General features: G+C 38.5%; 1 protein-coding gene across 6 annotated transcripts in view; it reads right to left on the bottom strand.

The window, feature by feature from the left end:
* SEMA5A (semaphorin 5A) overlaps positions 1–15,592 on the bottom strand; it is a 314,081-nt gene that overhangs the window by 221,599 nt on the left and 76,890 nt on the right. For all 6 annotated transcript variants that reach the window (XM_030230394.2, XM_030230426.2, XM_018907145.3 and 3 more), the window contains one exon: positions 11,852–11,941. The gene's annotated coding sequence lies outside the window, so the exon portion shown is untranslated. The remainder of the gene's footprint in view (positions 1–11,851; positions 11,942–15,592) is intronic.

Genomic DNA, 15,592 nt, shown 5'->3' with positions numbered 1-15,592 from the left:
AAAATTAGCTAAATTCTAAGGCAATATGTCTGCTTCAAATTCACCAGTAGTGACAAGTCCTGGAGCTCAAAAGAAAAAAGGGATCAGGCCAGAAGCAGGCACCAAGAGGGCTCTCTCAAAAAAAAAGAAACAAAAAAGCCAAAAAAGTCCCCCAAGCAGTTGTTTTTAGTGTAGCACATACTATTTTCTGTCAAATGCCCAAAACCCCCAAATCTATATCTCTTTATAGTATAATTACTTAGAAATTATAATTATTACTTTGAAATTACTCAGTATACCTTTAGAAAAACAATTTGCATATCAGTCAGATACACAATTAGATTAGAGCAATAGCTCAAAGATCCCCTGACTAAACATTGAGGTGAGACTGGAAGCTACAGATCTTCTTCAGTGAAATAATCCAGCCATACACCATCACGTGTCATCACTGGACCCAGCCATGCAGACTGTTTACTATGCAGCAGAGTAGCATATTCTAATTTGTATTTGCATAAAGTGAGAGTCAGCTTCAACTAAAAAAATGATTACTGAGTACCTTCAACTTTTTTTTAGTACTGTCACTCACTTCTGCAGTGGCATGAATTTTAAGTTCTGCAAGAGGCAGACAGCCATCAGCTGTCATTGACTAGCACAGTCAAAAATCAGTCCTTGAATTCATAGTGACATTCTGCCAAAAGACAGCTAATAACTGTAGCTAGGGGTGACAAGTCATAAAACAAGAATCTGCCATCAAACTATTTCCCCAGCACTTCTCACAGAGCTGATATTTGTGATTTCAGCAAAGGAAGCTCTGCTTCAAGAACACTGGCTGGCCTGAGTGAAGCCAGGAGTTTGTAACGCCTTGAAACTCAATTATTACATTGTGGGCTTCTCTGCCTCATCAGTGGGGTGTAGAGCCAGGGGACTTCAGCTCCCTGAGCAAGCACAGGTCAACCCAGCAGGACCATGCAGGCAAGAACCACAGGCAATTCAGGGGTAAGAATAAAGTCAAATCAGCACAGACTAAGCCCAAGTTCCAACAAAATCTCTTTTGAAATCCCTTTTTTTCTTAGCTATCCATTAACTCCTCAGCCTTTTTGCTATCCTCCCAAGACACAGATTCCTAAAGTTTTCTTCCACTCATATCTAGTGCCCTGTTCCAGTCATTGAGAGAGCCTTTCCCCATGCCACGCTTGGAACATCCACTGAACTTGGATCCTTAGACTAGCCATCAGAAACGAGGCAATAAAAGGAAGGATTCTCCAGCTCAAACAAACTACAAACCCAGCAAAGTTTTCTTTTACAAAATAATGTAAAAAATGAAATGATAATAAATTTTACAAATAAAAGTCTGAAAAGTGAATGAAGAAACAGAATAGGTTTAACAAGGGAAAGACATGAAGTGAAAGAAAATGATCCAGGAAAAGCCAAAAGTGTCAGCTAGAGCAGGAAAAGGAAATGGAGAAGGAAAAACTGTAGCAAATAAGGGATCAACGCATATAGCCTTGCATTTCATCTTCTCTTTTCTCTCTACACAACACTTGCCTGCTCCTTTTCCAGTTGGTACTATTATTGGCAAACCAAACACATTTTCTTCTGGCCCAACAGATTGTCAACACCATCAACGACACAGAACACAAGCTGTTCTGCAGAAATACAGTTTCAAGTGCTGAGAGTAATAGGAGTTCAGAACAGAGCCCATACAACAGGGTCCTGTTCATTTTAAAAAATTACAGAGTTTCAAAATGGGGTCAGGAAGACTTTCAGAAAATGGACCCGCTGCTAGCTATAAAATATCTAGAAACTCCCATTCTGCAGCGTGAAATTCAGGAACTTCCTGAGCCCAAAACTGAAACAATGTTCTGGAAAAATCCCACTAGCTGCTTGCTGTGGTTTTACCCTCTTCCCTGAGCCATGTGCTGTCTGCTCCTGACTAAGAGCAGATGCTGGGCTGGATGCCCCTCTGACCAAGCACAGACATGTTTCCATTTTCTGCTAAGGTCTGAGTCTCATACTGCAAGCTTTTCAGTCACAGAAAAAGTGAAATTTCACCAATGAGAATTAAGAATCTATGTGGAACCAACTACAAGTAAAGCTGTGACTTAATTTTCATTAACATTGTGCTGAAACTTCATTATAAATAAAATACTCTTAAATTACAAAAGCTTGTATTCTGAAAGCTGTCAAAAAAACCCTAAAAAAAAAGCACCAAAAAACCCGTTTAGAAACATGGCTTGATTGAACTAAAAGCACAAGTTCAGGACTGGGAGAAGGTCAAATCTGGAAGATGTACAAAAGTAGTTTCAAGCAAAGGCAAAGCTAATTGAAGCAGGTAAAAAAGAGGCAATAAGTAAGTAATGCAAGCTTAGCTGTTGCATTCTATATAAATTGGGAAAAGGCAACACAGAGATTGGAGTCACGTGCGTTGAATAATTAAAAAAGAAGATAATCACATCACAGATTATTGCTGTAGCCATCTGGACATACTTTTTTATATTTGTAAACTGTACTAAAAAATGTGCCAAAATTTGTACATGAATGTAAAGAGAAACCAGAAGGAAGGCAGTGATACAGCAATTTCAAATAGCTGTGGGTTTTTTTTAAAAAAATTAAATTCAACTTAAAACAGTTCTCTGTCATTTAGTGTATCACTGTATAAAAGTACTTGACAGTACCTGGTATTTAGCTTTCATAGAAACTTAATATAACACATTTTAAATGTGAATCAGCAACCTAAAAGACAAAATTTTACTGTTAAAACAAAACTATTAGTGGGTATTCTGCACATTAATACTAGGCAAACATCCAAAATAAAGATTATATTAAAGCAGTTACTACCTTAAAGAACTGCTGGATGAGCTCCAAAGTGTCATGAAATGACTATTGTGACAGTCTGCTTCAGTTAGATAATACAGGCAATTCATCTTATGCAGTGGGTTCAGTCCTGAAGTTCTTTGGTAGAGTTTTAATGGGCATTGGGTATTAAATAAACTCTTCTCAGCAAATGTAGGGTGGTCACAACTAAGATAACCAAAATACATTGGAGGAGAGCACAACTTTTATGGCAAATCCACTCAGCCCCATCTGCAAATGCCCTTCAGACACCCAACTCCTCTCAACTCCCATCTAATTACCGGCTTTTGATTTGTTTCTTTCCATCAATAACCAATATATTCTGCTTTCATAGCAACAGTTTAAGTGACAGCAAGGCTTAGCAGACTGATATGAAGGACAAGGAGAAGTTAGGCAGGTCAGAGCTCCCATCCCACATCTCTGCTACAGAACACTTCTGTTCCCCACTTATTCATTTATGTGCAGCTTTTCTATCAAGGTAAGCATTCAAAACACACAGGCATCTCACCAAGCTTCTGGATTCTTTTCCCAATTCTTGGATAAGCAACAGAGCATCCAATGGGATAGGTGGCCTGAACCATCCAAGAGTTCAGTCTGCACTGATTATGCAAATTAGTACAGATAACATACAATCAGTATCAGGCAATGACAGAATGGTTTTGGTTAAAAGTGACCTAAAAGATCATCTAGCTCCAACCCTGGTCATGGCATCCCATAGGCAAAGGCACCTCCCACCAGGGCAGATTGCATAAGGGGCAAGTCGGCTGCTACTTCAATTTGTTGCCCTTTAACACTATCGTGCAAAGATGATGATTTCTCTAATTTCTACACCAACAAGATTTTTACCACACACTTACAAAGATTGAACCCACACATGAAAGCACTGTTTAATGTTTCCTCTAATCCCACAATTAACTCCCATGACTATAAGCAAAGGGTGTTCCATGAATCCAAATGACTCTTCTCTATCAGATCTTGGATACACATCTCTGATTCAGTTAGAACTGCAAAAGAAAAATCAGACAGCTCCCCTCTGCATCAGTTCTGTCTTATGAAGATGTTAATCAGAAACATAGGAAACCTGACACAGCTATCAGAATCCTGTAGTGAGAAGCCAGAAGGAAAAAAAAAATTGTTTCTATTAGATATTTCTAAAAGTTCATCCACATTTTTAGTTACTCACTAAATCCTGAAGTAAGATACAGGTATTTTAAAGTTTCTGTGAAATATCAAGTTAATAAATCTTTTCCTGAAATAAACCACCTAAAATTAAAAACAATGGAAGGCACAAAGATTTTCAAAGACCATTCTACAGCTAAAATATCCAAACCATCAGTTTGCAAATACAAAAGGTCAAATTCTTTATTACTACAATGCTTATACTCAAGACCCCATGTAGTCACATACAGAGGTTTTACACATATGAGGAACATCCCTGCACTTGTTAAAAAACTTGCTTATTTTTTACTAGATCCTAAAATATATCGCACCAAAAAAAAAAAAAGTAACAAAAAAAAAGGGAGAGAAAGAAAAAGTTCTTCTAAAGAGAATAAATCATAACTTTCTTTTCTTCCTCCAACACAATGGCTGAGAATTTAAGTTCTACTTTTAAGTCTGTTTAAAAGTAGTAAAACTTAACACAACAGAAATCATATACTATCTGGTGTTATGCTCTCAATGTGAAACAACAAATAAGGAAATGTCAAATAGCCTAAAGCTAAATGAGGAATGAATGGCTCTTGACTTACTTGTTTCAATAAAGGAGAGCCTCTTTTGGGTTTTCTTCAGAGCACTGTCCTGCTCTGTGCATTTGGGTATCAAAAATAATAAAGTGAATAGACTCTATTTTTTCCCAGCCGGAAAAATCCTTTTATTTTACTTCGATTATTTTGATTTGCATGGTTTATCTAATTCTTAATGATGATGCTCTTTTTAATGATTTGCATTTACAAGCTTTTGCATTTACAAGGAAAAAAAAATCTATTCCATTAAAAAAACCCAAAAAACTAACAATGTCGTGAAAATTCAATTTCTTTAGTGACATCTATCCCAATGGTTTCTCAGTGGCTGACAGCTTTCATCAGTCAAAGACTAAATTACATGAAGTGTCACTGATGTCTCCATCATATACAAAATCACTTTGGTAGCTTTGTAGCCATCATTTTTCATTTATCACTTTGGAATCTTATGAGCCTACAGTATGTATGCACAGATTGCATACACTGAAACATAGCTCTGACTGCTCCTTTTGAGGAATCTACACTTCAGAGACCAAATGTGTCAAGGTCACCTTCAGCCCTTAAATAGAAACACATAGGATGATTGCATCTTTGCTTAGATTTTACTAACAGTAAAGGCACAGATTCAGCTTTCTTGGGCTGGTTAGTTTGTATCCAATTTTTCTAGAACCCACACAGCTGCTTCAAGGGAAATTTCCCGACCATCCCTTCATTTTATGCCAAGGCTGGATGATGTGCAGTCCAAGATCCTTAGAGCTGCCCAAGACTATAAAAAATACATATTATGTATACACACCACCAAAACGTATACAGAAGGGCCTGTACCCATTTTTGTGCTCCCCTACGTTCATCCATCCTCATCCTCCTAGACTCTTTAGACCTCAGTTCCTCTCCTTTTTAAGGTAACCAAAACATGTTGTCCTCAGCAGAAGAGGGTATTCATGTAAGCACCAATAAAATGCTACAACACTACCTTTCCTTTCCTGCATTTGCTTTTATTTCTGTTCTTCACCTGACAGTGGTACTGAAAATGCTCTCACTATATTGAAATCTCACCGTCTCCATCTCTTCTACTGTAAGCCTTTTGCAGTTATAGTCTTTCTCCTTTATTTACTAAATCTCTGCATTGATGTCAATTACATATTGCTACAGAAAGACATGTTGTTAAATCTACTTCCAGGACAACAGTCCAAGATCAAAGCCTTAGAAGGAACACCAAAACAATAAAAACCTAACCAAACAAATGAAAAGGAATCCTTGGAAATGGTGTCTACTAATGACACAAGGCAAAACACAAGTACAATAAAATATTTTACAAGTAAAACCTTCCCTTTGGCTGTGGGTGTGGTGTTGAAAAGTCAGAGCAGAAAAGTGTCATTTTATGCAGCAGTGGAGCAAATAGCTACAAGTATCACAGGTAAAAGAAGGGTCTACAGAATCTATTGTTGGAATTCAAAATAAAGTGCTCAGAAAGAAAAATGCTGATGATGAAATGCCTTTCCACTGGGTACTTTATACAATAATAAAATGCAGGATTTGATATAGAGAGGTTCAAAAAGAAAAGGGACTGGACACACAAAAAACCCCACCACCCCAAACAAGGCAACTTGCATATATTGTACACATCTGGCCAAGTAAAAACTGGCAATTTCTGGCAGTGTTAGGGAATGTGTCACTTGAGAAGACAGACATTTAACACGAGAATGACACTCAACTTACCAAAGAGTAATACCAAACTTCCTAGCATGATGTGGTTGCTATGCTCTACCCCTGCATGCTTCCCCCCAGAGAGAGGACGGCACTCTCTCTGAGGTGCACACTTTGGATACAGGAACAAATTCCACCCAACTTTTCATCTGTGGCCAACTCTTTCTCCTTTCACTATGATGCTGATGAGGCAGTTGCAGAACGATCTAGCAGAAATCCCAAATTGCTCATGTCACCATGATGCATTCTGTTTCTTTCACTACAGCCCTACCAATTTCTACAACCGATAATACAGCCATACACAAACACCACTTTTACAGAAGAAATTCGGGGCAGAGTTCATAGCTCTGCTTTTTTAAAAGACACAAACCTGTATTTATACTGTAATAAACACATCACGTAGAAAGATGTTGAAAACAGAAATCGAAACACTTTGCTTTTACTGTGAAAAATCTTTGCAAACCTTCAGTGCTCTGTAAACAATAAATAACTGAAACAGAGGTCATCTCATCAGGTTAACCATGAGCCGTGCTGCCAAGATAGAGAGTCTGCTCCAGCTAGGCTGTGCTAGCTAGTACATGGATTAACAGGGATTTCAATTTCCAGGGCTGTCAATCTTGCATGTTTTCCAGCACTGGATTTCACCACATTTTATAAAGATACAATCTGAATCCGAGTGAAAAATAATTCAAACTGCTTCAGCGGTGTTGCCAAAAGGGCTTCCAGAGCAAACAGATTATACATATTTTAATGCACAGACTGCAAGTATAAAAATCTGTCATGTGAAAAAAAAAATTCCACCAAACCTGGATCAACAGAGCTCAAAAGGTCTCAAAACAGTGCCCTTTTCTACAAATTCTTATGACATTTTTAATCATCACAACAAAAGAAAGCATCCCATGAGATTTTAGACAAATGAGAGATATCTGGAATAACTAAAGGTAGCATTTCACTCACATCTTGCAAGGAGTGTGACCTGAAGGAGGGCAGTTTTGCCAGTGGGGGGGAAGCTGAACCTTACCCCTAACTAGAATTTTAAGCATAAGAAAAAAACAGAGAGATTAAAATTATAAATCAAAGACTATTAAGCTTCACACCAGGTGTTAAAACCTTGCTTCTGGATGCCATTAATCTCAGAGATTTAACTGGCTTTAATGGGAAGAGACTCATCCTCTGCAGCAAGAAACAAAGAGTTTTCCATTAGGCACAATGACCTCATCCATCCCTCCCTGATCCTTCTTCACCTCGTATGCAGATTCAAGCACAGCACAATCCATCACTTCAGTACAAAGCTGTTTGCAGCTCAGTGATCTGCAGTTATGGTACACACCAGGCACAAAGTTTCTGAAAGAGAATGAAACTCCTTCTACTCTGAAATTGCTACTGCTGCTTTGAAGCAATGCAGGTTTCTTGTAACAAAGAACAACTACTACTAATGAGCTGTTCATTGTTATGCTCCATTTGTTAAAATTCCACAGGTCCTGCACAAAGGGAAATCCTCACCACTACACACACAGTGCCACAAGGAAGACAACAGAAGAGCCAGAAGCCCAAGAAGAACTTTTTTTCTTAAATGGATGAGGTCAAAGAATCAGGTGGGTGGAGACACGGCTGACCTAAGCATTACTTTAGCTTGGTAATGACTTATGTTATATAATTCCTCTTCTTTACCTCTTAACTGCTCTTATTCTGCAATTCTCATCCACCCTTATCTAAATCCACACCTTTGTATTCCCTCTTCCTGCTAGAAAAATACCCTTTCCTCAGGACTGTATATTACTATTTGAAATTTTTGTATCATTTCTGTCCTTGCAAATCTTGGCCATCTTACTTAGAAATTCTCAGTCTTCATTTCATCTTCTTTATATTCATTTTTGCTACAGTTTAAACAAAATTTATTTTTGCCAAGAGCAACTAACCTCTCTGACCTAATGAAAAAAAAAAAATTTCCCCTTCAGAATTTTTTTATTTCAAGTCCCCTTGGAAAACTTCCCAGAGGAAGTGCATATACTGGTACAGGAAGTTGGAATACTCTTTAAAACTTGCATGGATCCATCTATCTCACATGTGTAAACCACTGATGGAAAAACCAAGCATACTGCTGCTTTCATTCCCAGTATCCACTCCTCTCTAAGCTCCTAAAATTCTGTTAACTCTTCAGAACTCTATCCAATAGTTCCCCAACTTTCTTTACATCTTTTCATTCAATTCCTTAAGATCAACTTACCTACTTTCCCCTAATTTTCTCCCATGACCATCTTCCTTCCAGTACCCTTATCTGTTCCAGCCATTTAAACTGCTACCATTATGAAATGCTGTCACTCTAAGCCTTTCCCCTTTGATCACGATAATATAACTCCAACACTTTGCTTCTCAAGCTAACTCTCAAGCACAAAAGTATCTCCAAATTTATCAGTGTTTTCTCATTCTCTTTGCACTTCCTTTAGGCTTTGCCATTTCATCCTGCTTATCTCTCCCCTTGAAGTTTACTGTCTCTACCCCAAGATGGGTGTCACTAGAACTCACAGATTGAGAAAAGGTGTTCTGGTAACTCCTCACTCCCTGACAGGAGCTACAGACTGTACAGAGAACAGGGTAAACAGAAAACGAAGATTTTGGGGACTAAGAATTGAACTCTCAAAGAAACAGCTTGAACATATTAAAACAAATTTAATTGTCATTTATCAAGTGCCAAAACAAGATTAAAAGCATTTATCTTAAAATGAGGGAAAAGGCTTCAAGCTCTGTGGGAGACCTCAAATTACATAACAGCTTAGCATTTTTTAAAATAGTGTCAGTAACAGATTTCTCTTCTGGGACTGCACCCTGCACCCTTTCTGTTCATAAAATAGCATTGAAGAACCACCACAGTGGGTCAGGCTGGCTGTTTAGCCCAACTGAAATGACAAAACATCCAGCCTGACCCACTACTCTGTCTTCAGAAGCAGCTAAGAGCAGATGTTTCGAGTAGCCACATACAAAAATTCTCTTCCACTCTCCCCAAAACACTTCATACTTTCCATAATTTGCAGCTGAGTAACTTTCTTACCTAGGGATAGTACTTTTGTGTATCAACTCTTTTTTTATTTTCTTCCACCTCCTTTTCCATCTTTGTTCAGAAGCTCTTTATACCCATGCAGCAAACACAGCATCTTGTGGCAAGGAATTTCAGAACTTACAAACTATGAAAAACAAAAAAATCCCAAAACAAAACACGTCTTTTCTTAGCTTTAAAACTGTTCCTTGCCTGTTTCACCTCACGTCTCTTCTAATACAAAATTAGGGGGCACTGAGTATTCATTTTCCATCCACACACCTCACAGTTCCCATAATTTTATAAACACCTAGCATTAGCACCTGGCCATTCTCTCTTTTCCAGTCTGGAAACTCTCATCTAATTAGTTGTTCTTCTATGGATGCTGCCCATGGATGTCTTCTGCATTTTGCTGCCCTTCTTCGTTTTTGTTGCCTTTCTCTGAAACTTTTCCTGTTCTACTCCACTTGTTCTGAGATAAGGAGACCAGGACAGCACACCATCTTTAAGACACAAACATTTCCAAGATTTAGAAAGTGGTCTCATATTTCTCTCCTTTCAGAACAATTACTGATATAAATTTGCTTCCTGATTGCTACTAAAATATAGAGCTGATTTTTTTCAATAAATTGCTGCTTATAGTCCCAAGACCTCAAGCTTACTTAAAATACTTTAACATTACTGATCCTGAATTTCTCCCACCATTGTAATGGCCATTTGGTTTTCACTCGTTCTTTTGTGTTTGTTTCAGTCTGCCCCCTTTTTGTTTACCTCTTTTGTCCTATAAAACTTAGTTTCAGAAATAAACCTTGTCACCACACTTTTGTCCCAAGTCACTTGTAAATATGAAAATACCCCTGGGCACTCACAGAGCTATCTATGGGAATCCACTGGTGATTTCCAACACACTTCTCCCCTGAAGTTTTTTCCTTTACTATTTAAACAATTTTTAAAACAGTTTATAAGTTAACTCCTTAACATGTGCCTGTTTAGTTCCTTTAAAAAAAATTCAAGAGAACTTTCAATATGAAGTAAATTTTCATAATTTAAGTAAAACAATGCATCCAATGCTGTCTTTCACCTGCATACCAGTTGTCTCCTTCAAAGACCACAGGCTATTTCTGTGATTTGACTTCAAATCACAAAAATGCCAGCTACAGAAGATCTCTGGGAGTCCTCCAGAGATCAGACAGTTTGGCTAGCCATTAAAAGCCACAGAAGATCAAGTCAGCCATAGCACTGCACAACTAAGACTTGAAAGCTCCACTGGGAGAGGTGCCACCCCCACCACAAACCCGTGTTTTTTTCAGTGCTGCACTACACTCCTACAGAAAAAGGTTACCTACAATGTCCAATCAGAGTATTTCAATTTGCAATCTGTGTATGTTAACCTCCTGCTATTGGTTTGCCACAACTAGGAACACTGGCTCCATCAGCTTTGTAAACATCCTTCAAGTAGTTGAAGGCTAATATTAACCAGTTCACCAGGTCTTAAACATCCTCTTAATCAGGCTTTTATTCAGAGAAATCAATCCTTTCTCAGTATCTCCACTGTAATACTCAATGTTCTTTCTGAAACAGAGATACTAATCTAATTTTTTAATTAATCCACTCAGTTTAAACAAGTGACCCACTGGTTTTTAGACTCCCTGAGTCCACATGAATGCTTTCTGAAATGTGGTATGAAATTAGACATCTTCAAGTATTCAGCTGGTGAGACACTTAAAAACAATGGGCTGCATGCCACAGTAAGTAGCTGGTCTTAACAGGATAAAATACATCTGGACCTGCTAAATTGAGAACATTAAATTAGTTCCAGAAAGACAACCTCCTAAATCTAAGAAGATTTCTCCTAACCTAAGAAGGTTTCCAAAACAGGAACCACCCCACACTTTTCAGTGGTGAGCACATTTGCACAAGAATTACTCAGTTTTCTGCCATGGCTTTATCTTGGATTGTTCCTGTCATAGAGTCATTACACACACAGGCCACACAGAGTCTCCAGCTGGCCTCCTGCTCTTGGTGTGGTTGAAAAAAGCATTCATTAACTTTCTGTTTAGCCTGATAGGGGAATGTTTTGGTTTTATTTCCTTCTTTGAACATAGACACAGCTTTTTTTAAGATGTCCTCTTGCTTTTAATAGTCTCCTCTACCTGGTCATTTAGCTATACAGTTTCCTTTTCCTAAGACATTTTTAGACTGATGGTAAGTGTTTGTGTGGAGCCTCCAGAACAGCATCTTGAAACAGTGACCTTCAAACACACTACTCTTTCAGTGTCACTGTAAACAAACATCCCTATTTTTACATAGTTTCCCTTTTTGAGGTTGAGCATAATTCAAGAGAGGTAAGAAGAAAGGAGAATTGCAGGTTCTTTTTCTTTCATTCCTCCCATTTCCATTTGTTGGACTTCCCTAGCTCAGGGAAAAGAGAAAGGCAGAACTGTATGGTTATAAAGCCACATCACAAGTCTTTTTCCAGACATCATCTCTCCATGAAATTATCATCTACTGACCTAACAAAATACAGTCTCTCACCCACCTTTTAGTCACCATCCCTCTGTAATCATGTAGTGCCTCTGTTCAGCCTTTGTGCAGAGTCAGTGGGGTCCTGGGTCTTCCTTGGAGGCTCCTAGATGTTAATGAAAAACACAGAAGAGAGATAACAGGTATTGAGGAGGCAGCTCATCAGCAACTCTCAGACATTTACTGTAGACATAAAATATGTCTCTCAAGTCAATAAATTAGAAATGTAAGGCACCTTAACTACACAGTGTGAACAAGAACCAAATGGAAAGAAAAAAAATCATTTTTTAAAATACCTGGCAGCTTGGGATGAGAATCAGAAGAGGAATACTTGCCACAGAATTCTCAAAATACATGAGACATGAATTTTAGAAAAATCCTTACTATAAAACTTTGCCTTGGTGCCTTAATGCCACTGAAATTAAACATGTCTAACACATGGACTTAAATTTGTCCCTGAGTAAAATCCATAACAAAATTCAGGTGGGTATAACTTCAGTATTCTTCCACCTTTCCATAATAGATAAAGTTCAAAAGAAAAACATAGTTACTCTTTAACATCTCAAAACAATACAAAAAGGCATTTTCGAGAGAGTGATGCATCATTAAGGACATTTCAAGACATTAACCCATCTTGTAGGAATGACAGATACAAGATAAATATTCAAAAAATTATCTTTCTTTTTTATTTATTGAACCAAAGAAAGTACTGCTAATCAATCAAGTGCTATCTCTACTTGAAACAGCAAGACAGGAATCACACAGAAGTTTCCTGCTCTCAGCACTGCAAGAAAAAGGCACTTCACAAGAAAAAACAGTAGTACTCTGTCCAATTAAAGCGTTCGTCTCCTAGGTTGAGAACGTCAACAGAACAGAACAAATACACCAGCAATCAACAGCTCACCCTTGAACCTAAACAGAGACGTGAGGCAAAAAAGGAGTCATTGTTCCACTCTGTTTACTCACTTATGTGAAATGACTGCACTAGATGACTGGAAGTGTTTGTGATTTTTTCCCAATGCTTTCCTGACCTATGAAAGTCTCAGGAAGTCTGCCAAATGTATAACCATAGAAATGTTTGGAAGCATCATATGAACAAGAAGAACTCTCCAGACTGGCCAACAAAGATTCAGATTTATGTTTATCACATCAAAATTTCTCAAGAATCCCATTCTCCCTATCATCAAGTACCTCAGATTACAATTTACATATTTTATCCTAAATTAAGAATTTATATCATATTGTTTATATCATATGTGCACATATACAAACCCCTCTGTGAAATTCAGTGATGTCAAACTCTGCTGTAGAAGTTGCCAAAAGCAGATTTAGATGGCATTCTCCAAGGCACCAAGGGATCAAGAGAAGCTGAAGTATAGAAAGTCACTTTCAATTTCATAGTCCAAGGTGGTAGGAGAAGCTTATATTTTCAGCAAGACGTTGCATCACCTTTTCTTTGCCTCCCACTTTTCAGAAGCAAGGACAAATTTAAAACTTGGAAGAGGACCAAATTCTGCTTTTTATACTACTGTGTCCCAGAGAATACTCAAACACCTCAGCACTCAAACCACCCGTCACCAGTGCGTGTTGATGACAAACTACTCTGAGATATTCAGTCTGTCAAGTAATTAATTATAACTGTTACTGTGCAGTGAGCTCTACAGACAACTACAAGCAACCCATCTCCAAGATGCAGTGTGCTAGTGATTTATGTATGCACTCACTACACCAGAATGAGCAGCTGAATTATTAGACTTTGAAGCATTACAAAGAAGGCTGTATACCTCAATTTTTCTAAACAAGCCTAACACTGATAGTGCTTTCTATAAGCACCTGAACCTGCTCACTTCATGATTCTTATTCCTACATAAACGTATCAGATTTTATTAGACCAAAATAAAGGCTTGAACAAGGTTATTTTATTCTAATCTTAATTACCTGAACAAAACTGGAGAGCAGGGTATGAATCCATCTTATTGATTTAGGGAAAACATGAACACACACAAAAACTAATACAGGAAACTTAGATTTCTACAGATTCATGTCTTTCTTCCCTTACACTTCTTCATATGGGAACTCTGCAGCTCCTGTGACTGCGGAAGCACCCTCATCAAGCACAATATAGTACATGCTGTGGGTAGGATAACACCAGAAACCACCATGAGTATTCACTTATTTAAGCTAAAATTAGGCTAACGCAGACTACACAGCCCACACCAAACCAGTCTCACAGAAACTGTAAATAAAGCCACCAAAATTAGAAGTCTAACTGCAAAAAAAACCCCCATCAATTATTTTACTGGAAGGTATGCAGTCATGTTTTAGTTTGCTTTTGCTTTGGTTTAGCATCAGTTGCTAAAGTAAAAAGGCTAGAGTGGCTTTGCTTCATGCCTCTGTCTCCCACTCTTTCCTTTCAAACTGACTTCTGGAATGGATGATCAATTTCAGTCTAACACAAAAACTTCTGTGAAAATGGTCAGGAAAAGCAACAGACAAACTCACCTCCCCAAAAGCTGTCACACCTACTCTCAATGACAGGTACACAAGAGGGGAATTCAGCTGTGGTACATTTTATTTCCCAGAAGCCAACTAATTTAAAAGAACGGGGCAGCGACGGGACTTCTGCAAACGGATAAAAATAGACACAGGTGTACACTAGTGGAAGGTTCCAAGACATCATCACAAGATTTAAAGCAAAGCACGTGGGAGCGCTGGCTCCAGCTGCTGATAGGACACGGTACAAAAGTCAGTGTTAGGAGCAAGCAGTGTGATTGAATGTGGTGGGGGCACCACGGAGAGCACACACGCAGTTACCGCCTTTGCTGCTGCGTGGGTGCGGGCACTGCGCTCACCTCTGTCTGCTACACCTGGAAAGATATTTGGCTCCACAAGGAACTGAGCAAAGAAACAATCATGTCTAGACACTGTGGCTCATCTGCATGTCGAGGCTTCCCACTTCTGCTGCAGCTGCACGGCACTGCTCAGGCAGGGCGCCACAGCAGAACCTCGCCTCACCCAGACACCTGGGAGTTTGCCCAGGCACTCAGGATCTTCACACAACACCTAATGACAACCCCTGCTCACCTCACAAGACAAAAAAGGACACTGAGTGGGATAAGAACAAGCCAGCCCCACATCATTTCACCAGCCAGTCTTGGCTTTTACTCCACAAAGTTGGCAACCTGAGTTAAAGAAGGTGCTCCAAGTGACCCTGGATGATGTCAGTGAAGCTAAAGTACAAGTGTCAGGGACATCAGGTAGATGGGGCTTTTCCAGACTTCAGTGTTCTCACCATCTATGCACAAGAGAACTAAACAAATATAACTAAACTTCACTTACTAATTAAAATACTACTGAACACATTCTTTGCTTTTGTTGCTATTTGGCAAGAAAGAAAATTTTTTCAAAACTGAAAATGTGTCAAAACTAAGAAAGGGAAAGGAAAACAGGAGTAAGAATAAAAAGATAAAAATATTCTCCTTCCTTTCTCCCTCCTCCAAAGCATGCCTGCGTTATGCAAACATATCTTACTTTCAGGAATCAATGAAGGATGAATGGTTGCAAGCCACTACCTTGTGTTCCTTCTACAAATACTAACATTACTCCTTATGATATATGCTATCAAATATTACTACTTATCTTTCTCTGTTTATGCTGAAGAGTTCCTTGCATAAGGAGAAAGATCTCATTAAATCCAGCTTATTTGCTTGACTAAAGAATGCACATCGAAAGATGGCAATTATTGAGCAGAATCTAG

The sequence above is a fragment of the Serinus canaria genome, chromosome 2 (assembly GCF_022539315.1).
Source record: "Serinus canaria isolate serCan28SL12 chromosome 2, serCan2020, whole genome shotgun sequence".
Classification (NCBI taxonomy): domain Eukaryota; kingdom Metazoa; phylum Chordata; class Aves; order Passeriformes; family Fringillidae; genus Serinus; species Serinus canaria.
This window is presented reverse-complemented; position numbering and strand designations above follow the sequence as displayed.